We start from the raw sequence: 26,061 nt of genomic DNA, 5'->3' as shown, positions 1-26,061 counted from the left end.
ATGGAGAGATGATCCATAATGTTGGGGCTGATATGGAAAAGACACATTTCATAAATCCACCTGTTCAAAGGAAAGTTTTAGGAGTATGCTCACGTTATCCAATATAGTACCATGGACTAATATCCTCAGGGTGATATGATGGTACAGATAACCTGGTCCTGGGCCATATAGGGCTTTAAATAGCAACAGCATCTAGACTTATATATCGCTTCATAGTGCTTTTACAGCCCTCTCTAAGTGGTTTACAGAGTCAGCCTATTGCCCCCAACAATCTGGGTCCTCATTTTATCCACCTCGGAAGTATGGAAGGCTGAGCCAACCTTGAGCCAGTGAGATTTGAACTGCTGAACTACATCTAGCAGTCAGCCGAAGTAGTCTGCAGTAGCCTGCAGTCTAAGCACTGTGCCACCTCAGCTCATTAAAGGTAATAATGTCAGGTGTAAACAACCAAACTCACACCTGGAGAGTTCAGTAAATTGTTTTATGACTCAAGCCTAAGCACAGAAATCTTCTCAGACTTACAATTTGTACCTGGATGGAACTAGATAAAGTTCAAAGGCATTCAAGGTGAGTTGGACTTCATCCTCTTAAGTCCACTTTGAGATTCTAGACTAAGACCTTGTTTGACTTCTCTCCCTTGCTCAAGCAAGTGCTAAGAGGATACCAGATCTGTCTGGGGAAGGTATGTTATCTTTTCTATTGAAAGTTAAAGATAACCTGTCACCAGACCAAGGGGGACCAAAACCCCAAAGTCACAGTGTTTTACTAGGATTGAGCTGAATCTACTCCTTTCCTTTCCAGTCCCTTATTCACTCCAGACATATGAGTTACTACTAAAAGAGCATCACCTGCCCAGTCGGGGGTAAAGATATGTAACTGGGTGGTCCCTGGTACTCTCTCAGCTTGCTTGTTTTCTTGCAGACATTTCATTACCCTCACTAGGCCTAAGCAAACCAAAAGACCCAGCAACCCCAGAAGAAAAGAAAAAAAACGGAGTCATCTACAACATACAATATAAAAACTGCAACAATCAGTATAGGACCAGTGTAATGTCAAACTGAGGCCCTCCTACAGTTTGTTCACTGGTTTTTCTGGTACACTAATAGAACAGAACAGAACAGAACAGAATAGAATAGAATTCTTTATTGGCCAAATGTGATTGGACACACAAGGAATTTATCTTTGGTGCATATGCTCTCAGTGTATATAAAAAAACAAGATACATTCATCAAGAATCATAAGGTACAACACAGTGGTGGGATTCAAATAATTTAACAACCAGTTCTCTGCCCTAATGACCAACTGGGTAGGCATGGCTTAGTGGTCATTTGACCATGTGGGTGCGGCTAACTCAACATCACTCACATCAATGGGAGCTTTGCCTTAGCTGTTACAATGTACTAAGGGTTAACCAGAGAGGCAGTTTCTGTAAGCAGGGCAATTAAGATTAGGCTAGAAGAAACAACATTAGAATGTTTCCTTCCTGCCTTCCTTACAAGATTAGCCCTGTAAAGTGGAAAAAATAAAAGGAGATTTCTTCCAACAACCGGTTCTTCCAACTGCTTAGAAAGTTAATAACCAGTTCCCCCAAATAGGTGCGAACTGGCTGAATCCCACTACTGGTACAACATTTAATGATAGTCGTAGAGTACAAATAAGCAATCAGGAAACAATCAGTATCAATATAAATCATAAGGATACAAGCAACAAACAGTCCTGCTATATTAAATGGGAGGAGGTGGGTGATAGGAACGATGAGAAGACTAATAGTAATAGTAATGCAGCCTTAGTGAATAGTTTGACAGTGGTGAGGGAATTAATTGTTTAGCAGAGTAATGGCATTCAGGAAAAAAAACCGTTTTCTTGTGTCTGGTTGTCTTGGTGTGCAGTGTTCTATAGTGTTGTTTTGAGGGTAGGAGTTGAAACCATTTATGTCCAGGATGCGAGAGGTCTGTAGATATTTTCACAGCTCTCTTTTTTACTTGTGCATTATACAGGTCCTCAATGGAAGGGGGGTTGGTAGTAATTGTTTTTTTTCTGCAGTTCTGATTATCCTCTGAAGTCTGTGTCAATCTTGTTGGGTTGCAGAACCAAACCAGATAGCTATAGAGGTGCAGATGACAGACTCAATAAATCCTCTGTAGAGCTGTATCAGCAGCTCCTTGGGCAGTTTGAGGTTCCCGAGTTGGCACAAATAATGATATTTTGGGAAAGAATATTTGGATCAGTAAATGGAATAGTCTAAGAATACACGTACATACTTTGAAACACATTAAGATAACAGAAGAATAGAGTTTGTCAGGAAAGCAAATGTCTTTTCTTCTACCATAATTCAGAACGTCTACAGATAGCAGTATCTATTTAAAGATTCATTTCTCCCAGTAAGAGCTTACCGGTATGGGTTTTTTTGTAATGTTTGAGAGATAATTTTGCTAAACTAAATGACTGTAAATGACCGGGGAATACCAATTCAGGCCTCCCTCCTAGCGCCCAAACATAAGCTGCCTCAAGGAAATTATTTTAAATTCTAATCTCATTTGTGATCAGATAAATACAGTCTTGAAGAATGTTTTTGTTTTCCCAATTAGCTATCAGGTTTCACTGTTTCATCAAATACTTTATTACACAGAATGCGAAGAAAACAGGTGTCTCTATCAATAATATTCTATGTAAACACGAGTAAATAACTGGTTTCTATGATTTCTGGGTGTAGGAGAAGAAGGAGAAATGCCTATTTACAACTGTTTTTCTTGCACTAAATCAAATGTAAGTATTTCAAAATACTCTGTAATTCGAAACTACTGAGTTATTAAGAAAGCAGCTTCAAAATCAAATTAAATCAATGTATAAATGAACAAATAAGTATGTTTATTTTGTTTCTTATAGCTTTTGGCAACTTCTGTATGCCCAATTTCCCCAAACTCGTGCCTTCCAGTTATGTTAATATTACTATTATTATAATTCCAAGAGATCATGGCCAAGAGGTCAGCTAGATAGGAAATTCTAAAAGTTGCAATAAGGCTATAGGTAAAGGCTGTTGTATGTAATATCAGCCATCTTTAACCAATCTGAAGGTAACTGGAGCTATGCCAAATGTTCACATGGATATCTGAGCAGAAAAAGGTTGAATTTTATAATTACAGGTAGTCCTCAATTCACAACAGTTCATTTAGTGACCATTCAAAGTTACAATGGCACTGAAAAAGTGACTTATGACCATTTTTCACACTTACGACCATTGCAGCATCCTCATGGTCAAAATTCAGACACTTGGCAATTGACTCATATTTATGACGGTTGCAATGTCCCAGAGTCACACTTTTTGTGACCTTCTGACAACCAAACTTAATGAGGGAAGGCAGATTCACTCAGCAACCATGTTACTAACTTAATAACTCCTGTGATTCACTTAACAAACGTGGCAGGAAAGGTTGTAAAATGGAACAAAACTCACTTAACAAATGTCTCATTTATCAACAGAAATTTGGGGCTCAATTGTGGATGTAAGCCAAGGACTACCTGTATTCCTTCTCATATCGTTGATTGAATGATTCAAAATAGCTCTTGTATTCTATTACAATAAGAACAACAATGAACTTATGTAGACTAATTTAAAAAAAATATGGCATAAGCTTTCCAGCAGGATAGTCGACTTCATCAGATTTGGTGGACAGAGATCGTAATTTATGAAAGCTTAGCCATAATAAATTTATTAGTCTTTAAAGTGTCAAAAGACTCTTACCCCTCCCTGCAATAGGATGAGTGGTTCTGCCATGATTTAAGAAGCAAATTTTGTTATATGATTTTGTAATTGCGCCCTGAGGAAAAGTATTCATCCAAATGCAAAACTGGACCATAAGACCAGTCATGTTTTTAAATATAATTGTGGCTCTTCTGCTCTGTTGTTTTTTGATGGGAACAAATGAGCACCATCACGTGAAGCTGACTTGCTTCAAGCAGGGCCATTTAGTTGAGATTAATCTAATGGCATCTCCTTTGAAAATGATACCCCAAAGACCTCCTTTTTTTTCTTACCAGCCTCTAAGACTGAAGTAGATCTTCTTCTAAGCAAGGCACATTTCCTTCTCTTAGCATAATCATCCTCCCAAATGGGGTATTAAGCAGTGGTGGTATTCAGACAGTTCAGATTGGTTCGGACGAACCTGTAGTGGCCACCTGCGTAGTGGGCGACCTCCAGGTAGACCTGGCCACCTGGGCTGGTTCTATGTCCTATTTAGCAACGTTTTCTAAGCCACATGCATGCGTGGAAGCCGTGTGCACGAGCAAAGTGCATGCATGAAAGGCTGCGCACATCCGCGGAAGGCTCACGCTCACAGTTTTGGTGTGTGGTGAACTGGTGGTGAAATTATGTGAATCCCACCTCTGGTGTTAAGTATCCAATGATCTTTTGCTTTTGAAATATAAGTCAACACATACTGAGAAATAACCTGCAGAATGTCTAATTAGTTTATTTCCCTCCCATTGATTCAAGAGGTTCATGGGGAAGGGAGATGAATGCAGGAAGAATGGTAATGGTAATGTTAATCGGATACCTTCTTTACTGATGAAAAAGACCAGAAATGTCCTTTTTGTGGACCAAACCACCTCTGAAAAATCTGGATGATGCAATTGATTTTCTGGGAATTCAACAAAGGTATTTGGGGCATCCAGATTAGGTGACCCCTTTTTCCTTAACAATTGTTTTTTTTAATTACCTAATATATATATATATATATATATATATATATATATATATATATATATATATATATATATATATATATATATATATATATATATATATATATATATATATATATATATATATATATATATATATATATATATATATATATATATATATATAATACCTAACATCCAAGAGAGGCAAAATGTTTTTTCCATGTCTGGATTGCACATCTGAAGGTTTTTTAGTAGTTCAGCCATGGCACGATTCCACCTCTTGCAAGTGACTGGTTAAATCGAAAAAGTCTCTATAAGTTATTTTTATTTTTTAACATTCTGTCTCTCCCCTCCACACACTCCATGCAGAGTGGAACAATATAACTATAATTTACAACTGATTGATTGAGCAATCAATCTGCAATCCACAGGCTGTGATTTTTTTTATCTACCTCTGGAGGTTTTCGAGACAAGACTGGGTAGCCACTTCTCATGAATGATTTAATTGGAGTTCCTGCATGTTACAGAGCATTGGACTAGACAATCCTTGTTCTCCCTTCTAACTTTATAATTCTGTAATTCTATTGTACAGGATGATCCTTGCTTAATTGATAGATTTTGTACCATCAACTCTCTGCAGCATGGACTGCAGGGGTGGCATTCACTTACCTTCCCTACCGCTTTGCAAATGTGAGCGTGCACAAGCTCTGGTGCTTGCTCTGCTTGCACAAGCCATCTCCCCACATGTGTACAGCCTTCAGCACATGCACTTTTCATGAAAAAAAAGGGCCTAAATGGGATGCCGTAGAGCCGGGCAGGTGGGTGTGGCGGGCCCACCCACGATTTCCACTACTGGTTTGGGCAAACCAGTCCAAACTGGTAGAATACCACCTCTGATGACCTGTCTCCAGAACAATCTCTCTGCTACCTGGTGCTTGAGGTCTCCAATGGTGCATTTATTGCCTCTGAAATTGAGGTCATCCTCCTTTCTTGCTGGCCATCCTCTTCTCTTTCCTTTCACCTTTCCCAACATTCTGGTTTACTCAAGAAAGTGTGTGTCCTAAATAGAAGTTGAGCCTGAGCATTTCTAATTCTACAATTATATTTTTTGTATCATTATCATATCATTTATTTCCCAATGATTTCATGGTTGTTCTGTAAACTGTTGCTTTCCCTACCCTTCCCTTCCTAATTTTCTAACTGCTTTGCTTAGTTTCACAGGCTAACAAGCAAGCACATTTACTTAAAAATAAATTTCCATGTCTCGTTCCTTCGTATTGGAAGCTTTAAGATGTTAGGAGGGAAAAAAACATTGTGCCTTTTCCTATGTCACAGATCAGTGAGGTGCTTATTGTGTTCTGGGAACTCTCAAGAGGCTTTAATTGTCCCTATCAAAGAACCCCCAGTGGGTAAATTTAGCCTTAAACAAAACCAATGGTGCATGTAAGTAAACTAACCCCTCAGTCAGCTGTGAAATGAAAACTGCTGACTGTGGGGTTAACTACCCTGGTTTTTTCTGAGACTGAACTGACACCCCATGAAGACTTCTCTATACACAAGGCCTGCGAGGCTGTTTCAGTTTTCAATACACTCTCATGGTTAGATAGCAAAGAGTGCATCGACATAGGATCAGAAGTGGGCAAGACCTTCTCATCAAATCTGCCTGTTTTGACAGTAACCGGGCCACCCAATTCCCCCCCTTTTTTTCTCTCTCTCTCTCTAGGTTGGGGAAGGGGAAGAAAAATAAATGCAACAGAAGTTGAAGCTAGTGCAAAGGATACTTCAGGAGGTATCATAAAGAAAAGGGGGTCACCTGATTCTCTGAAACACCTGAAGGCAGGACAAGAAGTGGTGGCTGGAAGCTTGTCAAAGAGAGATCCAACCTAGAAGTGTGGAAGAATTTTCTGACAGTGAGAATGATTAATCAATGGAGCCGCTTGCCTCTAGAAGTTTTTTATGCTGCATCATTGGAGGTTTTCAAGAAAACATTGGGTCATCTTATCCAGGATGGAAATAGGACTCCTGCATTGGTTAGGGGTTTGAACCAGTGGTAAAATTCAAATTTTTTACTGGTTCTGTGGGCACGGCTGGTGGGTGTGTCAGGGGGAGGATATTGCAAAATCTCCATTCCCACCCCACTCTGGGACCAGCCAGAGAGGGTATTTACCAGTCCTCTGAACTACTCAAAATTTCCGCTACCGGTTCTCCAGAACCTTCCGGCTTTTTGTTTCCAAGATTCTATGATGTGAGATTATTATTTTTTTAATGGCCACTTCAATGTCCCTTCAATGCAAACCATTCCTGAGTGTGTACTGGTTACTTTTTTATTGATTTAACTCACTAAGCTTCCAATGCCAGTTGTTCACTATTTGCCAGATAAGTTTAATTTCAATGAACAAAATGAAAATTTATGCAGAATAGAGAAAAGAGCTTCTTCTTATTATGCCTTTTTTCCATTATTGAATTAAAAAAAACAGACCTAGTCAGAACAAGGTATATTCTGTTCCCCAAGTTTTTTTCCCTATCCCTTTAACATGAGATTATTATGTGGGGAGGATTTCAGGTTTGCACTTTTACTGTCTGCTGACAATCACTCTTGTTTTATGTGGCAGATATATCGATTAAATTTGTTTTTGTTTTTAATCCCACCTTTTCACTTCATAAATAACTCATGGCATCATACTCCTCCTTCTTTCTATTTTTGCCACAACACCAATGTTGTGTGTTGGGTTGGGTTGAGAGAGAGGGACTATCCCAAAGTCACCCATCCTGCTTTAATGCCTAAGGTGGGAGTAGAACTCTCCTATGCCAGGGTTCCAAGTAACAGCCCCAAAGAAAGAAAACTCTGAGGCTTGAAGTTCCTCAAAGTTCCTTTTTATTAGAGATGTCATATTGGCACATCTGGGAAAACCCAAATATGAAAGGCTCCAGGTTTTCCCCACCCAAGGGAAAGTTCAAGTCCCTGCCCAGCATCCACACGTCCATCACATGGTCCAATCAGGCACCGTCCCAACTGGAGATGCCTCCCAGTCACCTCATCGTAGACGCTGGGCAAGGTGGCCTTGACTCTCTGAGAAAGAATGTTATTTAGACTACATATCTCCCATACTCCATATAATCCGCCCTCCCATTTCCCCACAGTAAAAAATGTGGCAGGCCTGAAGGCCCAATGCAAAAGATGGCTTCCAGGTCTGACAGGCCACCCTAACCCCCTTAGCAGAAAAGCATGTCCTGTAACGAGAATAACACAGGGGATTAATTTCATACACCTAACTACCTCTCCCCCCCCCTCAGGGGGACCCTTTGACTTATCAGGGTACTTGTCATGGAACTGTTTAACTAACCTATCTGCCTTTACATTACAGCTTTTTACCCAGGTAGTTTCAGACAAAGGGTAGCCTTTCCAATGAACTAAATATTGTAATTGACCCCTATATAGCCTGGAGTCTAGAATTTTTTCCCCACTTCATAATGGGTTTCCCCTTGCACTACTATAGGAGGAGGTGGGGGGCAGGTCTGAGGTCTTAGTCTAGAGTAATGTTTCTCAACCTTAGTGACTTTTAAGTCATGTGGACTTCAACTCCCAGAATCCCCCAGCCAGCATATGTTGGCTGGGGGATTCTGGGAGTTGAAGTCCACAGGACTTAAAAGTCACCAAGGTTGAGAAACACTGGTCTAGAGCCAAGGTTTCTAAGTCAGCATCTTTACCTTAACTAAACTGGCTTTATTTTATTTTATATTTTATGTCATCCAATTTGTATGGTTGCCCAACTCACAAGACGTGACTCTGGGAAGAAGGTAGCAAAAGATATAGTTGGCGAGTTAGATATTGCAAGGTAGCCCAAAAGGAATAAATTTAAGAAACCCCTCTGTAAAAACACATTACTTTTTTCTTTTTTTTTTGAAGACTGCCATGGCTGAACATGGAGCAATTTCAAGCTGTCCTGTTTAGGGGGAAACTAGTGAAGTGTTCTCTGCAATGAATATGATGCAGTTCAGACTAAAATGATGGAGAATTGTTCTGTTGTTTGTCCCACAGAAGATTTTTGGGGGGGATTGTCAGCTAAGTGACAGCAGCTGTAATTTGCAGTCAGAAATGCCTCCAGGCAGTGGTATTTGCTTCTGGTTTCCAAACTAAGGAATTGTGAAATTCTATTTCGTGTGTGTGTGTGTGTGTGTGTGTGTGTGTGTGTGTGTGTGTGTGTGTGTGTGTGTGTTTATATATCATGCTAGAGAAAAACTTTCCACCTTTATACCACAGGATATGATATTAGATGAGCACAAAATCTCTCTTGGACATTCTTTTCCCTTTGCTATTGCCATTAATAAAATAGTTACTATTTACTATCTCCCAGATGCTTTCCCAAAAGAAACACAATGAAAGAAAAGTTTCACAGAGTTCAGGTTGGAGCTGCATCATGCTACAATTTCTATACCATGACATCATGGTGTAGAAATTATAGCAGATAGAAACTGGCAAAATTATCCTTCTGATGGTCTGTTTCATGAGAGGCAATGCTGAGATAATAATCACTGGAATTTTTGACAATTAAAAAAAAACTTGGTTAGAAATTCATTAACCACCATTATCTCTTCAGTGATTTTTGAGAAGCATTGAAAAAGTGCTGAATACAGAATAACAGAGTTGGAAGGGACCTTGGAGGTCTTCTAGTCCAATCCCTTACTAGGCAACCCTACACCACTTCAGACCAGAGGTGGGTTCCTATCAGTTCGGTCTAGTTCGGCCAAGTAGGTAGCAACTCAGCCTGCCATGCCCCCGAACTGGTTCTCTCGGGAGCGCCTATGGCACCACCATCTTGTTTTTTGCTTCTGAACAAGCACAGAAGCATTTTTTACTACTGTGCAGCGTATCCCTGAGCAAACCGGCAGTAGGAGCAGCCAGAACCCACTCCAGCTTCAGACATATGGTTATGCAATATCTTCTTTAAAACTTCCACTGTTGGAGTATTCACAACTTCTGGAGGCAAGCTGTTCCACTCATTAATTGTTCTAACTTTCAGGAAATGTCTCCTTAGTTCTAAGTTGCTTCTCTCCTTGATTAGTTTACCACCCATTGATTATTGTTCTGCTCTCAGCTGCTTTGGAGAATAGCTTGACTCCCTCTTCTTTGTGGTAGCTCCTGAGATATTGGAACACTGCTAGCATGTCTCCCCTAGTCCTTCTTTTCATTAAACAAGACATCCCCAGTTCCTGCAACCATTCTTCATATGTTTTAGTCTCCAGTCCCATAATCATCTTTGTTGCTCTTCTCTGCACTCTTTCTAGAGTCTCAGCATCTTTTCTACATCGTGGTGACCAAAACTGAATGCAGTATTTCAAGTGTGGCCTTACCAAGGCATTATAAAGTGGTATTAACACTTCACGTGATCTTGATTCTATCCCTCTGTTTATGCAGCCTAGAACTGTGTTGGCTTTTTTGGCAGCTGCTGCACACTTCTGGCTCATATTTAAATAGCTGCCCACTAGGACTCCAAGATCTCTCTCACAGTTACTACTTTGGAGCAAGGTACCACATATACTGTTCCTGTGCATTTTGTTCTTCTTGCCTAAATAGCAGTAGACTTATATACCGCTTCATAGGCCTTTCAGGCCTCTCTAAGCGGTTTACAGAGAGTCAGCATATTGCCCCCAACAATCTGGGTCCTCATTTTACCCACCTCGGAAGGATGGAAGGCTGAGTCAACCCTGAGCCAGTGAGATTTGAACCGCTGACCTGCTGATCTAGCAGTAGCCTGCAGTGCTGCATTTAACCACTGCGCCACCTTGGCTCTTCTCTAAATGTAGAACCTTACTTTTTTTCACCATTGAATTTCATTTTGTTAGATAGCACCCAATGTTGAAGACTGTTAAGATCCTTCTGTATCTTAAGCCTATCTTCTGGAGTTTGGGCTATTCCTGCCAGCTTGGTGTCAGCTGAAAATATGTGAACTGGAAATGGTAGGGCAAGCATATCCTTAAAAAAGCTACATTTGTTCTCCATGTCATTAAAAATAGGCAGACCTGAAGGACTATCTAATATTATGATATTGTTATTTGTGAAACAGGATCCCCGTTTGGAAACAAAGCAAACAGCTAAGACGTCGCTAGTGGATAGCTCCCAGATTATTCTTTATTTGAAAAGTGACTCTTCAGAGAATATTAGATTCGACTGCGATTCAACCAGGGAATCTATCCTTGGCTATAGGAAACAATAGACTCCTTGTGGGTGATACTTACTGATGGTGAGTGGCAATTTTAAGTTTAGGTATGATAAATTGGATTATGGGGATTTCATGCTGATTAAGATAAAGCTGTGAGAAAGGTTAAAGAGTCTTAAATTAAAACTGAGAGGAGAAATTTGAATAGACTCTAGTGCCTCTATATGAAAGGGAGCGAAGACAAGAAGGAGGTGGGGGGATTCTAAATGCTATCCTAGGTTAATCTACTTGGAAATAAATCACATTAAGTTCAGTAGTTTTAGTTCTAGGTAAATGAATACAGGTTGCACCTTTAATTGTATTTTCCAAACTTCTGAAAGGAATCACAGGTAGCATTTCTTCCATGCTAATTACTAGAAAGCAATGATGGAACAGAAGTATGTCTTTTCTAAGAGCTTTATACATGACCTGACTGATCCTTTTGTGACACCAAATGGAGGTATCTTTGGACATATCACAGCTTATAGCAATAGCGCTTAGACTTCTATACCAGTTCACAGTGCTTTACAGCCCTCCCTAAGTGGTTTACAGAGTCAGCACATTGCCCCCAACAATCTGGGTTGTCATTTTACCAACCTTGGAAGGATGGAAGGCTGAGTCAACCTTAAGGCGCTGAGAATCAAACTGCCAAGCTGCAGGCAGCTAGAGGTCAGCAGAAATAGCCTGCGGTACTGCGTTCTAACCAGTGTGCCACCATAGCTCAATATTATGGGGAATTTCATGCTGATTAAGATAAAGCTGTGAGGAGAAATGCAATGCCTCACTGTTAAAAACAATTTATATCCAATCTCGGAAAGATTACAAATTTACTTTGGCGCCCTGTGACAATGGATTTAGTTGCCAGATGAAGGTTCCAGGGATCTCCTTCCTTAGAGATTGCTGTGAGATTGGCTCACCACTGGGATAACATTACAGGTTAACAAAGTTTGGTCCAGTTGCCATTCTGGCATGGTTGATTGAATCTTGACTATAATTGGCTATAATATTGAATTGGATACATGGGAAAAATTTTGGGGAACAAACTTAAAAATGACACTATCAGTTGCATATAAGGAAAATCAATACAAAATGTTTTACAGATGGCATCTGGCACCAACAAGGTTAGCTAAAATCTCAACAAATACCTCCCCAAAATGCTGGAAATGTGAATCAATACATGGAATATACTACCACTTATGTGAGGAGGCTAAAAAAATTTGGAAAAGGATCAAAAAGTGGCTAGAGGTAATAACAGGTGTTAAAATAGAATGGAAATCTGAAGGGTTTTTTTTATTAGGAATAATGACTGTGAAATATAAAAAAGAAATTCAGTATTTAATATTACATATAATTAAGGTGGCAAGAATTGCCTTTGTCCAGAAATGGAAAAAACAAATTAATTTCAAGCGAAGATGAAATAATAAGAAAGGTTATGGACTGTGCTGAAATGGACAAATTAACAAAAGAAATCCAGGGAAAAGAAGAAACAGAATACTACCAGATATGGGATAAATGGTATAGGTTGATGGAGGAAAGAAACAAGGATCAATGAAGGAAGACAACAAAGCCCAAAAATAGTAGTTAAGGAGAATTAACACACATATATCTATCCAAGTGTTTTAAACTTACTAGAGGTAATCAGCCAATATAGCAGACAGAGGAGTAAGATAAGAGGGTTAAGAATGGTGAAATACAAATGAAATATAATAGAATGGGAAACAGTATAAGGTGAGCGATATTGATTGGCAATTGCTATTAGAAAGAACAGGAAGCTCCCATTCGTATTGTATTGTGTAAATGTGGTGTACGTCTAAGTTTTTGTGTGTGTATTTTACATGTTTGTAAATAAAATTTAAAACTAAAAAAAAAAAAAGAATATTGACTGAAATATTGCAAGCCATTTGGAGACAAACCCCTGAAGTTGGTGTGGCAAGAGTTGGTACATTCCAAAAACTCTCTGACCTGCTAATTTTGCTCTGACTGATGAAGTTGCTTGGATGATGGATGAACAACAAAAAATCTCAGATTAACAAAGTTTGGACCAGTTGCCCTGATTCAACCTTTCAACATCACTAGTTTAGAACACTATGGGGCAAATGGATGACTTCCACAATGCCACTACAACTGTTGATGTTATCATCATCATTATGATTCCTTCCTGTATGTTAAAGATATTTGTTTGTTTATTTATTTATTATTTTCTTATTTATTTAATTTCTATCACTTCCCATTTCACACAAGCAATCTTGTTTTACAAGATTAAAACACAGAAATCCATCAACAACAAACCCCTGGCTAGATTCCAAAGATAAATCATGAACATGCTGACCATCAATAGCATGAAACTCCATCTATCCACCTGATCCAATGTTTGGGGAAACAACCAGGTTACAATGTATAGGTGAAACTCAAAAAAATAGAATATTGTGCAAAAGTTCATTTATTGCAGTTGAAGTAATGAAACTTAAAAGGTGAAACTAATATATGAGATAAGACTCTTTACATGCAAAGCAAGATAGTTCAATCCATGATTTGTCATAATTGTGATGATTATGGCTTACAGCTCATGAAAACCCCAAATCCACCATCTCAGAAATTTTGAATATTACATGCAATCAATAAAACAAGGATTGTACACAGAAAAATATCGGACCTCTGAAAAGTATAAGCATGCATATGTACTCAGTATTTGGTTTGGGCCCCTTTTGCAGCAATTACTGCCTGAATGCAGCATGGCATGGAAGCTATCAGCCTGTGGCACTGCTGACATGTTATGGAAGACCAGGATGCTTCAATAGTGGCCCTCAGCTCTTCTGTATTGTTCGGTCTCATGTCTCTCATCTTTCTCTTGGCAATGTCCCATAGATTCTCTTTGGGGTTCAGGTCAGGCGAGTTTGCTGGCCAATCAAGCACAGTAATCCCACAGTCATTTAACCAGGTTTTGGTGCTTTTGGCAGTGTGGGCAGCTGGAAAATAAAGTCAGCATCCCCATAAAGCTTGTCTGCGGAAGGAAGCATGAAGTGCTCCAAAATCTCCTGGTAGATGGCTGCGTTGACCCTGGTCTTAATGAAGCACAGTGGTCCAAAGTCCTCTTTTCTAATGAGAGCAACTTTTGCCAAAAGCACCAAAACCTGGTTCAATGACTGTGGGATTACTGTGCTTGATTGGCCTCTTCATTCTTCCTCCATAGTCTGGGTCCTTGGTTTCCAAATTGTAGAAAACTGTTTTAGTCTGGCAAGATTCTGTCTGTAGGAGAGCAACAATAAACTACTCAGTAATTCTAACTTTAATGTTCTTGATTCTTTGGGTCTAATACAATCAAACCTGACATATCACTCTTATAAGATAAAGAGTTCCTGGAGTTCAACTCAACCTCTGGTGATGATCAGATCATTATTTTGTTATTTTCTTGTCAAGTTTGCCATTTTCTTGTTTTAAAATCTCTCTGTTTGTGGTATCCTATGGCTTCCAAATACTAACCAGGACCAGACTCGCTTAGTTCTTTGACATCAATTACAGTTGACTAGATTGTTGGGCATACAAACACAATAGTTGTGGATGAAACTATTTAACATCAAAGAGAGAGATTTGTCCATGATGACCAAACTCTTTCTTGCACATTGAAAAGGATTCTCTTTTCTTTACAATAGAAAAACACTTAGCCATCTACTATCAGATATGAGAGAGAGAGAAAACGATAAGCAATCTTATTGGAACCAAGAGTTACCATTTCCTTAAAAAAATATTCTTTAAAATTTCTGAAAGCCACAAAAGGAGTTGCCAAAGTATGCTAACAATCCCAGAAGGGACAAAAACAGCATTTGGAGACTTTTGTGTTTTTAGCTGTTGAAGTAAGGGCAAGACTAGGAAAAAGAGAAGTTACCATGTGATTTATTTTAAGCATTTAAAAAACATTGTGCTAGACAGTTGCCAAATGTCAGAATTGGATATTTCAGGAGCCATGACCCCAAGGAGAACATGTAGACTATGGATCTCCTGGCTCAATCTAGGCTCAATCTGGCTCAATCTAGGGAGTCAAACTATCTTGCAAAGCACCTGAAGGTAGAACAAGAAGCAATGGGTGGAAACTAACCAAGGAGAGAAGCAACCTAGAACTAAGAACAAATTTCCTGACAGTTAGGGCAATTAATTAACAATTAATTTATGATTAATTAATGGAACAACTTGCCTTCAGAAGTTGTGAATGCTCCAACAATGGAAGTTTTTAAGAAGATGTTGGCTAAACCATTTTTCTGAAGTGTAGGGTTTCCTGCCTGAGCAGGGGATTGGACTAGAAGACCTCCAAGGTCCCTTCCAACTCAGTTATTCTATTCTGTTCTGTTCTGTTCTGTTTTATTCTGTTCTGTTCTGTTCTATTCTATTCTATTCTATTCTATTCTATTCTATGATATTGTATCCAAAGCCAGTTGGCTGGGAGAGATGAGGTCCAGATCCCACCCAAATTGATTGATTCATTCCTGCCTGCAGCTTCTCCCGATGCCTGAATTGTCTTCATTGTGTACATAAAAAAACACTGTCATTTTTTGGCTTTCATCAAAACAGACTCCCTCATAGAACAAAAAGGGCTAAACTGCATTCAAAGCAGACACTAAATGCAGTGAATCCTTCCCTTCAGTTCATTAAGTCTGAATGAACACACAAAAATTAATATTCAACTTTCATTCTCATACAGCCAAATTAGAAAGCAGCTAAGAGGGAAAGAATGTAATCTAATTAAACTAATGAGAATTGTGCTAATAAATTGCTCTCCATTAATTCTCCCTAGCAGTTGCGGCAGCTCACAAAAGAATGAAAGGAATTCTATCTGCTCTTTCCTTTCAGGGTTTTTTTTTTCTTCCTTTTATGAAATCCCTGATTCTCCCTTTTGCTGAGAACCTGTTCCCCCATAGATAAGGACCAGAGACTGACAAGTGAATGAAACTGAGCCCAGATGGATTTCTGCTTTTAAAAAAACAAGGCCTGTCACTTGAACTCTTCGGTAAGTTTTTCTGATGGGACCTTCTGGTTTAGCCTTTGGGGAATTTTAATGTGGTATGCTTGTGGTAGAATCTGCAGGTGAAGTGTGGAGAAAAATTAAGAGACTGGCTATCCTAGAATCACTGAAGGGGATGAAGCAGCAGAAAGCAGACTCACCCTAAACCTTGCAGTGCTTATCTAGTTGTTCTGTAGTGAGTGCACTTAGTTGGGTGAGATTCATGTACATAGGCAACTAGCAATAAACATACTACTCTCATCAGTTCACAGTGTTATTCTGGTTCTATGCCCCTGACATGGTATAATACAGTGGTGGCTAACCTTTTTCTAAACATGCACTGTGTGTGCATGTGCGCTATCGCATGTGCGTGCCCACCCACCTGCACATGTGTGAGAGACCTCCCCACCATGCATTCACGAGCGACCCCCATGCAGGGGGGATTTTAACCTTCCCCAGGCTCCAGAGGCTTTCCTAACGCATGGGGATGATCCAAACAACCTCTCCCAGCCCTCCAGGAGGTGGGGGGCATTTTTGCCCTCTCCAGGTTTCAGGAAAGCCTCCGGAGCCTGGGGAGGGCAAAAAACAGGCCCAACTGTCCAATCGAAAGTTCAGGAACAAACTTCCAGTTGGCACGTTGGGCCTGTTTTTCGCCCTCTCTAGGCTTCGGAGGCTTCCCTGAAGCCTGGAGAGGGTGAAAATTGCCTCCTCCGGCCAGTGACGTGCAGTCATGGGAGGCAGGGGAGGCAGAGCCTCACCACTGTCATCATGAAAAGAAAAAATATGTAAAAGGAAAAGGCAAGAGCTGAGGTCAGGCTGACCTAGTTGCTGCCAGAGTCACCATGGATGACTCTGCTTAGTGCTTAACTGTTTAAAAAGCCCTCTACAGGAGGAGGCAGGAGAACGATGTGCTTCATCTAGTCTGACTTTAGGCATTTTATGATCACTCGAGCAGAGTTAAGCAAGTGTTAAAAGCCTAAAAATTCCTGACATAGGTGATGCATGTCGTTCTCCTGCCTCCTCCTGTAGAGGGCGTTTTTTAGAGGGTTTTTTAAACAGTTAAGCAGAGTCATCCACGGTGACTCTGGCAGCAACTAGCTCAGCCTGACATCAGCTCTTGCCTTTTTTCCTTTTACATTTTCTTTCTTTTCATGATGACAGCAAGAGCAGAGTTGAAATCCTCTCTGAAACAGCTGGAAAACGTACGTGTGGGTCGGAGGGAGGGGGAGGAATTCAAACTTCATCCTCCTGGTGCAACTTTGTTTGTTTGTGTGTGTGTGTGTGTGTGTGTGTGTTTGAGAGAGGGGGGAGAGAGGGAGGAAGGACGGGAAGGGAGAAGAAAAAGAAAAAGAAAGAAGGAAACTTATTTCGCAAAGGAGAAAAACAAATGCTGTCACTTTAAATCGGAACTGAGCATGCCTGGCTGTGGAATTCTGGAAGTTGAAGTCCACAAGTCTAAAAAAATTTGTGTCAGTGCCTCACCAGCCATAAACCTCACTGCACATCACTGCCCCCAGCCCTCTGGACGGCCGAAAATCAGCTGGCCGCCATGTGCATGCGCACCACCGGAGCTGAGGACTGCCGAGGGCTGCCGTACTGGCAACTATGGCTCCCTGTGCCACTAATTTCTTCTTAGTTCTAGGTTGCTTTTGTCCTTGATTAGTTTCCACCCATTGTTTCTTGTTCTGCCCTCAGGTGCTTTGGAAAATAGCTTGACTCCCACTTCTTTGTGGCAACCCCTGAGATATTGGAACACTGCTAGTATGTCACCCCTAGTCCTTCTTTTCATTACTTAGACATGCCAAATCTGTATCTGCCCTCCAGAAGTAAAAGATATTATGATGATGGACTACCAGTTAATATGGAAGAGCTCTTGAATTTTGATGCTAAGTGTTTACAAAAATCTTGTTTTGAAAAAGTTTGCTATATATTTTGAATTAAAAATCAAAATGGAAATTGGTATATTTTATTTACTACATTATTTATTTTCTAAATTTGTGTGCCACCCACCTAGCCAAGAGGTGATTCTAAGCAGTTAACAATTAAGTAAAAGCAACATTAAATGTAATAATAATAAATGTATAATGTAAAACATTATAATAATAAATATTGGAAATTTGTCCTTAAAATCTGAAAGCCTAGTAGCTTAGTTTCCATGCTGCAACCCTAACTCCTAATTATTTTTAACTACATTATGTAAGATTGAAATTTCTATATCTGGGATTCAGGAGAAAGCTTGGAGATCCAGGAAGGCAATCTGAAATATTCCAAATATTGGAATTGCTATATCTCCATGATTTCTCATCTTCCTATTTTCTCCACAACAATAACCTGTGAGATAGTTTGGGCTGAGATTAAGTGATTGGCTCATGCACCTGAAGGCAGGACAAGAAGCAATGGGTGGAAACTAATCAAGGACAGAAGCAACCTAGAACTAAGGAGAAATTAGTGGCACACGGAGCCATATTTGCCGGCACGGCAGCCCTCGGCAGCCCTCAGCTCCGGTGCGCATGCACATGCCGGCCAGCTGATTTTTGGCCATCCAGAGGGCCGGGGAAGGCAATTTTCGCCCTCTCCTGCTTTCATGCCTAAGACAGGAATGGAATTCATGGTCTCTAAGTTTTTAGCCTGGTGCCTTAACCACTAAACTGGAGTAGTTCACTAGGTCTTGTCAGAGTTTTGGCAGCATGGCTATTATTATGAGATAAACCCGGGAGCAAAACACAGCACACAAAGCCTTTAGACAATTAATAGTGGTTTATATATACAAATATACAGACACAGACTTGGTAAATAAATCTCTTACCACTCAGCTACAGAGACAAGGAGAGAAATGAGATACATGATGAGAGAGAGAAAATGCCCTCTAATGACCACCTATATATAGAAACCTCTTAAAAGGGTAAATGACTTGTGTGGATCCCATCAGAGTCTTAAATAGGTGATACATCAGGGGTGGGTTCCAGCAGGCACTACTGTCGCTTCGTTCATGTGCACTCTTTGTGTGGACATGCATGCTTCATGTGTGCTATGGGTGCATGTGCAGTGCAATTAAAATCGTTCTGCACATGCGCAAAACTGAAAAACAAGATGGCAGTGCTGATGGTGCCGCCCGGAGAACTGGTTTGGAGGTGTGGCAGGCTTGGGTCGCTGCCGATTCCACCAACCCAGGGTGCCAAACCACTATCGTTTCGGCCAAACCAGTTCAAACCGGTAGGAACCCACCACTGTGATAAATGTATTGCTGAATCATCCTCATTGCATCAGCTTACAGTTTACAGCTTACAATCTTACATCAGCTGGCAGCTATTAAATCCTCAATACCTGACCAGCCTTTTTCCAGGCCAGAGCCATGTTGGCCAGTATAATAGGCTTATTCTGTTCCCCACCACCAAAAACATCACTTGAAGCCAAGATCACAAAACAGAGGTTGTCATACTTTGGTCATATCATCAGAGCTGACTCACTTTGAACTCACTGATCAGCAGAAAAGGAGAAGAGGCCTCCCTAGTATCCCCTGACCGAACACTACAAAAGATGACACTGATATGACCATGGAGGCTCTGAAGGAGGCAGTGAGAGACAGAGGGGAATGGAGAGTGCTCATCCATAGATTGGCCAAGTGTCAGAAACATTGAATGGCTGATGCCACCAATGCCGCCTTAGGCACTAGACCAGGGCTGTCTATCTCACGGCACCACAGCATCATCACGTGATGTATCAGGACTTCACCCCTTTTGCTAAACCAGGTGTGAGCATGGCCAGTACATGATACTTCCGGCCCATGGGCCGCAAATTTGACAACCCTGCACTAGACCAAACATTTTGGCTAAGCACTCCTTATATTTGTCAATAGATGATCAAGTCTTCTAAAGTGTATAAATCAAGGTTTCAGGTTAACTGAATTATTGAGCCCTTTGATTGAGTCTGATAATCTGGTCTGCCTTGTAGTTTTGCCTCTTCCAGATTGTCTCAGTTGCCTGATATTACATGTGTGATGTTCAGGCAGCTAGCATAGAACACGCTCAAGTCTACAAGTGCAGGATCAGAAGAAAGTCAAGTACAAGCTGTTTAGTTTGTTGAGTTTTCTATTTTCAGCTGTAACAACTTCTGGTGGCAGGGTGTGTGCAGCCTTCTTTTCAAAACCGCATCTTACAAACAATCAAGCTTTTGTTTTCTATTCAGGGGATGGACTGGCAATGCAAGAAGTGGAAATACAAAATGACAGGAATTGCTTTTGAACAAGCATAATTGAAGAGAGCAGGCATTGCATTTTAATTAACAGCCAAATGAGATATGTATCAAATTTGCAGATTTTGGGAAAACAAAAATAGCAATTTCAGCAAAGGTTCTGAGAATAAAGAGAAATCTGATCCACTTTATTTAATAAGGCAGCCTGCCTGTGTGACATGATGTTTATGGTTTTTTTTTTAATTATCTCAAAAAAATTATAACCATTTAAATTTGCAGCATTTCTTAACCTAGGAAGTCTGCATATGCATCTTCCTATAATTTGTGTGGTTTTCAATATAAAGTTCCTGAGAGTGTTTTTAAAAACTAATGATTCAGCTTTCATTTCTTGATATTTACATTGTCCCAATGAAACTTCATTATGTGAATTTGTCCAGTGTAAGCACTTTTCAAAGAAACACCACATTTGTACAAGTTTAATTTTTATCATTATGGCAGAGGCACTCATACTAAAATAGTTATAGTTATGGCAGATGCCAACCAAGCAGACTCAATTATTATGAAGTAGAGAGTGGTAGGAAAAGAAGCAATGGATAGAAACTAATCAATGAGACAAGCAACCTAGAACTAAGGAGAAATTTCTTGATAATTAGAAGAATTAATCAATGGAACTGCTTGCCTCCAGAAGTTGTGGGTGCTTCAGTATTGGAGGTTTTTAAGAACAGAATGAACAACCATTTGTATGAAATAATATAAAGTCTCCTGCTTGAGCAGGACTAGAATACCGCCAAGGTTCCTTCCAACTTTTTTTCTGTAGCAAAGTATTAACAAAGTTGGCTCACTTGAGACAAACAGGGTCCCTTTCTGAAATGAGTTTTTTTAAATAGAAATAGGAATAGCTTGAAAACAGCATCTTGCTAAGACAATCAGATCCCTAAGATGTATCAGATCAGATATATCAAAGATGAAGATAGCAATCTTCCAGTGTTTGAGTGGCTGTCACAGAGAAGAAGGGAGTCAACCTATTCCCCAAAGCAGTTGACGGCAAGACAAGAAGTAATGGATGGAAGCTTAACAAACAGAGAGCCAACCTAGAATTAAAGACAAATTTCCTATCAGTGAGAACAATTAATCAATGGAAATGCTTGATTCCAGAAGTTGTGGGTGCTCCATCATTGGAGGGTTTTAAGAAAAGATTGGACAACCATTTGTCTAGAATGGTGTGGAGTCTCCCACTTGAGCAGAGTAGAAGAACTCCAAGGTCCCTTCCAATTGTTATTCTGCATTCTATGCTTTGGCTTCTTTGACACAACAGGAACGAATCCTTTTCATAACAGTAGTCATTGTGGTTGAATCAGTAATAGGAAAGTATGGATTAATATATTAATGCCAGTTCCAGCCATTAATGCCAGTGATGTTACCTTATTGAGTAATGAAACATTTACAAGCAAACAATCAAGTTCAGAAATGACAACGAACTCCACAGTTCAACCATGAGCTTCAGATATTCTCTTCTATTTCAGCCTTAAATTCTGTAGCAATCAATGTCAAAAATGCCACTTAAGCCAACATAGTAATCATAATTATGAGGACCAAAATCCTAGTTCTAAGCAAACAGCAGGTACCAAAGAGGCTTGAGTAAGAGAACTATAGTGTATTCACCAACTTTTTGGACTATATACTTCAATTCCATTGGTAATTCTTATGGATTTCTATAGCAGTGTCAGTAACATTCACCATTGCTATAACACCAGCTCCTATATCCAGCACAGCCTATGGCATTAAGCCAAATACAGTGAGTTGGTTTTGGCCATGTTGAGGAAAAGAAGAAAAAAAATAAAAATGAACTGTAGCTATTTAAAAAAAAATGCTAGTTTCTTCTTTTTCCTCCTGCTTCAAAATGTATCCCCTCTTTCTCTCCACTTTCAGTCATAGGTGGCTAAAGCATTTGAAGCCTTTTGGTGCCAGAATCACTGAAGTGACCAGGGAAGGACATTTATTTTGATTAGCCTGCCTCATTACACAAACATAAATGTTATTTAAGCAAATGTAATCAAGCTGTCTTCTCACTGTTCCAAGGAGGTCCACCATGGCCTGCTGACAGAGCACGCCAGAGGACCCAGTGTGTTGGCAGATTTGTCACTTGTTGGGTTTTCATGCAGAATCACTTTAATAAAGCATTTATCACAGTCTGGACATAAAAGACTCACAAAGAGAGAGAGAGAGAAAGAAAGATGGAACCATAGAGCTGTGCTGGAGATAAGCCCTGCAATGGTCTGGAGGCAGCAAATGGGATTAGTCAGTGGCCATCGTTGAGACAGAAGAGAGGTTTATAAAAGTGATGCTGCTTTTCTCATACAGCCCCATGGAACTGATATGATCTCTTATTTTTCTTTCATTTGTTGTTCTTTATGTTTGTTTTTATGTTTATTGGATTTATATGCCACCCTTCTCCCAAGGACTCAGGACGGCGTACAACATAAAAGAAAACACATATTACAAAAATTAAAAAGGACATTAAATAAAGCATCCCAAAAAACCCCAATTGATATTTACAATAAAAATTTAAAAATTAAATTAAAATTAACAACCAAATTAATCCTATATTTTATTCTATTCAGGCCAGGCCGGCTTGTTGGAAAAGCCAACTTTTTAGGGTGCATCGGAAGGACTGGAGGTCGGGGATTATGCAAAGCTCTGGGGGCAGCTCATTCCAGAGGTAAGGTGCTCCCACAGAGAAGGCTCTCTCCCTGGGGGTCACTAGCCGACACTGTCTGTCCGACGGCACCCTGAAGAGGCCAACTGGACGGTGGGAGGCTACCAGTGGCAGTAGGTGGTTTTGCAGGTATCCTGGGCCTAAGCCATGGAGCATTTTAAAGATCATAATTAGTACCTTGAATCACACCCGGGAGACAACTGGCAACTAGTGCAGGCCACCTAAAAGGGGTGTAACATGGGAGCACATAGGTACCCCCATGATAACCCCTGGCATGGATGTTGCAAAGTCTAGAACTATTGCTCCTCTAGTAGTAGTTGGTTGTAGGTGGTATGCCCCGGTATGGGTGTACCAGAGCCTACCCGGAGCACCGGATACCATTCTGGTACAGTGCTCTGGAGGGCCCACTCACCTGGCCAAGCTCCTTACTGGTCTTTTAAGTCTTCCATGATTCCATGCACATACAAGGTACATACAACACCTGCGCAATGCTCTACTGAGCAGCTGGAGCATCGCGGAGGCTTGTGGAAGTGGTAAGACACATACACATGCTGTGTGCATGTGCATGCATCCATGTAGATATTGCTGGCCCCATTCCAATTGTACCGGTTGAAACAGGATCCGGAACCCACAAATGTCCTCTAGCTATTGTCAATAGGAAGTCCTATGAAATGTAAGGGACCTACAGTCTTCTCAGAAGGAAATCATGGACACTGATGCCATCATGAGTGTTACTTAATGCTTGCTTCATGTCTCATTATTTCTAAGATCTTTCCATCAACTTTTAGATGTTCTCCTGTTTTACTGAGGTGCAATCTCTCCAAAAATCAGATAAATCAGCTATTGTGTTTGACAGACATCACAGCAAGGGGGAATGCTATCTGGCAACGCAAGCAAGGCTCTCTAACTCCTCATCATCAGGTCTCTTAATGCAAAACAAAACCCTGCAACAAGCACTTAGAGCAGGGGTGTCAAACTCACATCATCACAGTGGCGTCACGTGACGTATCAGCAATTTCCCCCCTTTCGGTAAACCAGGTGTGGGTATGGACATCATATGTTGCATCCGGTCCGTAGGGCGCAAGTTTGACATCCCTGACTTAGAGACTTTCGGGTGACAGAATCACACTTGCTTCAATAAGGAGTTTTGATGCAAGAATTAGAAGTTAAGTACAGTACAATGTTGAGTGATAGGAACCTGTTTTTAGTGTGTTTATTTACAGTGTGTAAATTTTAATGTTTAACCTTCAACCTGTTTTTATCAAAAAAATGGAGTCTCTTTAAACATTCTGGATCTCTGTTTTTGTTTTGTTTTTTTCAGAGGCCATCAAGACTGGGCTGATGTTAATGAGACAACCTATTAATAAACTTGCCTCCCATCTGTTGATTTTTTGGGGAATGGTAGTGGTGAAATCCTCCTGCTTTTTTCTTCCAAATTCTTGCACTGTCTCTCCTCATTTCTAGCATTGTCAACAGATCCTAACACTGTCACAGCTGGGAAGTGGCAAGAGAAGGTAGGGAGGAGCTTTAAGGCTCCAGAGCTAGCTATTTATTCTTCATCCTCTCAAGTTTCCTTTCTGGTCTTGGCAGCCTCTGGAGCAGCTGCCTGTTTTGGAAGAGTTTTTTTTTTTTTTTAAATGGGGTGAGATGGCTGTTCAGCTGCTGGGTCTCCAACTGCACAGTCCACAAATTACCTCACTGAGATCAGAGAACTGCCAGGGATGGGTAGAGAGCCCAGTATGAATGAACTCCTTTCTTGCACTGATAATAGTAGACTGGCTTGGAAACACTGCCCAGAGATCAGAAGGAACCAGTGCCACAAAGGGCTTAGGTGGCCAATAAGAGGTAAAAGTAAAGGTTCCCCTCGCACATATGTGCTAGTTATTCCCTACTCTAGGGGGTAGTGCTCATGTCCATTTCTAAGCTGAAGAGCCAGTGCTGTCCAAAGATGCCTCCGTGGTCATGTGGTCAGCATGACTCAATGGCAAAGGCGCATGGAACAGTGTTACCTTCCCACCAAAGGTGGTTCCTAGTTTTCATGCTTTCAAACTGCTAGTTGGCAGAAGCTGGGACAAGTAATGGAAGCTCACTCCTTTACATGGTGCTAGGCATTCGAACCGCTGAACTGTCAACCTTTTGATCAACAAGCTCAGTGTCTTAGCCACTGAGCCACTGTGGTCCTTTATAATTTACGAAGTCGGCAGGCCCAATTCCCTGGCTACACAATCCCAACTATCATTAAGTAAAACATCCATAGGTAGTGTATGTAATGAGGCATGCGTTGGGAGAAGAAGAAGAAAAAATGCTACTTGAGAATAGGATCAGGTAAACAAAACCTTAAGCTGCCTTTGGGGTGGCTTTGGTGAGGATCAATGAAAGATAATATCATGAAAACATGACCTACAAAAATTCTTATTGGGGAATCTTCTTGCTATGGATATGGGGAGATAAGGATAAGGTCAGACCTGGAAGCCATCTTTTACATTTGGGATTTCAGGCCTACCACATTTTCTAGTGGGAAAATGGGAGGGGGGATTATATAGAGGAGTGTGGATGATATATAGTCAAAACAACATTCTTTTCTCAGAAAGTCAAGGCCATTTTGCCCTGCAGCTGCAATGAGGTGACTGGGAGACATCTCCGGTTTTGGATGGTGCCTGATTGGGCCATGTGATGGACATGGGCAGGGACTTGAACTTTCTTTTGGGTGGGAAAAACCTGGAAACTTTCTGATTTGGGTTTTCCCAGATGTGCCAATATGGCATCTCTAATAAAATGGAACTTTGAGGAAATTCAAGCCTTGGAGTCTTCTTTCATTAGGTGTGTTACTTGGAACCTGACAGATGATCCATTAGAAAGGAACTCTTGGTGAAACTGCCTTGCTCAAGCCTATGAGGAAGTCCCCTCTGTATCCTGTTTGGCCCTCCTGTGAGAAAAACCAAGTCTACTTTTTCATTGGTGCCCTCTAGGAACACAAATGTCCACAGAAAATGTGAACTGCATCTGAGTGATAGTCTCCCTGAGCCTTAAGGATCTCATGAACAGGGATGTACCACAAACGTGGGCTCCCACTATCCCAAGAGACACTTAAGAGCAAATCTCTCTATTTGTTACCTCATCCTTTTAACTGGAAACAAGAAAAAAGCCAGAAGGGAGCCAAGAGAAGGAGAGAAGCATAAATAATCTTTTTCAATCATGCCCAGAAGGAAGCAGTCCAGCACTCTGTAAAACCGGAGTACTTTGCTTAAAGTGAGCTCTTAGTGTTTTGTTTGTCAAACTGC

Source organism: Thamnophis sirtalis, unplaced genomic scaffold (assembly GCF_051295495.1).
Source record: "Thamnophis sirtalis isolate CommonGarterSnake01/CBP01778 unplaced genomic scaffold, rThaSir2_p1.2 scaffold_1, whole genome shotgun sequence".
Lineage (NCBI taxonomy): Eukaryota > Metazoa > Chordata > Lepidosauria > Squamata > Natricidae > Thamnophis > Thamnophis sirtalis.
Note: the sequence above shows the minus strand (reverse complement) of the source record.